We start from the raw sequence: 2925 nt of genomic DNA on the forward strand, positions 1-2925 counted from the left end.
TCGAGCTAACTATTAGGGCTATACTTGACTTGGATGTTAAAGACAATAGTAGATCCCATTGTGCAAAATTTCAACCAAATCGGATAAGAATTGCGACCTCTAGGGGCTCAAGAAGTAAAATCGAAAGAAGGGAGCTACATCAAGTTTAAGACGATTTAAGCCATGCTTGGCACATACATTAAATTTTATTGAAGACGTCATAGTCCGATAAGAATTGCGCCCTCTAAAGGTTCAAAACGTCAAATCGGGGAGTCGGTTTATAGGGGACCTATACCAAGTTTTGGGCCGATTTGAACCATACTTGGCACGTAAGTTGGAGAAGTCATTGTGCAAAATTTAACCAAAATCCGATAACAATGGCACACTATAGAGGCTCAAGAAGAATAATCTGGAGATCGGTTTATATGGGAGCTACATCTAAATATGGACCGATATAGCATATTTATTCTAATCTAGGATGGAGGCATTCTGATCTAGTCATTCCGTTTGATAAAACTCTAGATATTCTTCTAAGATTTCATGATTTCCACAGACAGACGGACATGGCTATATCGACTCAGAACTTAACTTAGCTGAGAGCTACCCACAGGTTGCGGAGTAGCTGCAAATGAGGCCGCGGACAGTCAGCGATTTCAAGAAGAGAGTCAAAGTGAGGAGTCAGGTGGCATTGACTCTTAATTAAATACTGAGTGCCAATGATACTCGAGATGACAAGGCTACTTATTGGCGCCTTCAAATAACAAATGGCCAACATCAGCGTCTGTTCCCATGTTAGGGGCGGCTGGAGGATCTTTGAGCAAGCGGCTCGCGACATCGAGGGATACATATGCGATCCCACAAAACCCATGCGGTTAGGGTGTTGGGCCAGTAACCCGCCCCCGGAAAACTAAGGGTGTTTTTTTAGCTATTATCTTTTTTGGCAACACGGCAACACTGTCACTGTCAAACATCTTCCGTGCTTCTGCTATTTTATGTTTAATTTAATCGACCCACTGAAGCGGTTTTTCGGGCTGTTGTGACTAAATTTCGCACCAAATTTACATTGTTAGACATTAGAGTGCGAACTGAAGAAAATATCGCAGCTGTATCGGCCAGTGTTAATGATGACCATCAGTTATCGATTCATCGCCGTTCGCAGTAATTTGGCCTACCGCAACATAGAATTTTGGGTGAATGGGCTCTTGAAAAGTTGGCGAAAAATCCACATTTTTATCGGGAAATGGTTTTTAGCGACGAAGCTCAGTTTTTGCTCAATGGGTACGTAAATAAGCAGAATTGTCGATTTTGGAGTGAAGACCAGACAGAAGCATTGCAAGAGGTACCAATGCATACAGAAAAAGTCACAGTTTGGTGCGGTTTATGGGCTGACGGCATTATTGGACCGTGCTTCTTCAAAGGAGATGCGAATCGTAACGTAACTGTGAATGGTGAGCGCTACCGTGAGATGATATCCAACTTTTTTTTGCCCAAAATGCAGGAGATTAACTTCATGATATGTGGTTTCAACAAGACGGTGCACATGCCACACAGCACGTGTAACAATGGACTTATTGAGAGGCGAGTTCGATGAACATTAAATTGCACGTTCGGGACCGGTCATTTGGCAGCCTAGACGTGCGATTTAACGCCTTTAGACTAATTTTTTTTTTATTTATTTACTTATATTGTAAGTCAAGAAGATTCTTGTAGTTATAGATTGGAAAAGAACAATTGATTCCATTTAATCTCCATGGTATTGTTAACGTATATACATCCAAGGTGAATAATTAAATCGTTTGTAAAATCGTTTGTTGCAATTGCTGCTTGACAAACATCCAATTAATTGATATATTGGTAATAATTTGAATAAAATTGTCCAATGTAATTAATCAGCCACCATTTATTCAAAAGAAAGTCACGATAACTACGCCACGTGATAAAATAGAATTTCCCTTAGAACCTGTTTTCAAGCTTGCCATCTATGACAGATTAACCTTTAAATCACTTCACTAATCAAGAGCCATTTTCTATTCGGCACGAGACGTTAATGTAAATTTCCTAACAAATAAGCCACTATTAAATAGATGGAAGACTTCGAACTGGTGTCAATGAGTGCTGTGCAAATCAAGTTGTAGATAAATGTCCAATCAGAAGCTTTTCTACGCTTATGGCTGCCCTATAGACCGATCTCCCGATTTACGGTCTTTATCCTGTTTACTACCCGATTTTTTCTGAAATTTAGTTAGTTTAGATCAGCGATGCTGAGTCCTTTACGTTAGCGTCGATGGCAAGTAACACAAATTCTAATGCTATTTGTTTCAATCAGGCTGAGCGGGACAAATGAAGGGACATTGAGAGTAGAATACAAATCATACATCAAAATTTCTTATATATAAAAATCAATTTTGTGTTTGTTTGTCGGTTTGTTTGTTTTTGTGTTCCTTATAGACTCCAAAACGGCTGAACTAATATCCATGAAATTTTCAATGATGATGCTTAATGATCCCATGGTGAAAATAGTAATAGTGATATCTGAAGGGGGAGCGGAACCTCCCCCTTGCCCTAGTTTTCAGAATCTCCAGATCTCGATGACGGGTGTTGCGATTTATGCGAAGTTTTGTGTGCTCTCTTATAGTACCCCAAAAATAAAAATTTCGTATCCAAATTTCTGATGGGGTACCTAGGGGGCCGCCCCACCCTTAAACCTACCAAATATATACATAGACCAATCACGACAATATGGGACTCAAATGATAGGTATTTAGGATAAGAAAAGGGGCGAATCTAATACCCAAATGTGGGGCCAAGTGTTTGGGGGGCCGCCCCTCCCAAAAGAGGACAAATTTACTACCGTAGCAATATGGGGCTCAAGTGTATATAGGACGTATTTGCTGGCCATTCCAATATGGGGCTGTAATAGGAGGTATTTTAGAGTAGAACACGAAT

This window comes from Stomoxys calcitrans, chromosome 3 (assembly GCF_963082655.1).
Source record: "Stomoxys calcitrans chromosome 3, idStoCalc2.1, whole genome shotgun sequence".
Lineage (NCBI taxonomy): Eukaryota > Metazoa > Arthropoda > Insecta > Diptera > Muscidae > Stomoxys > Stomoxys calcitrans.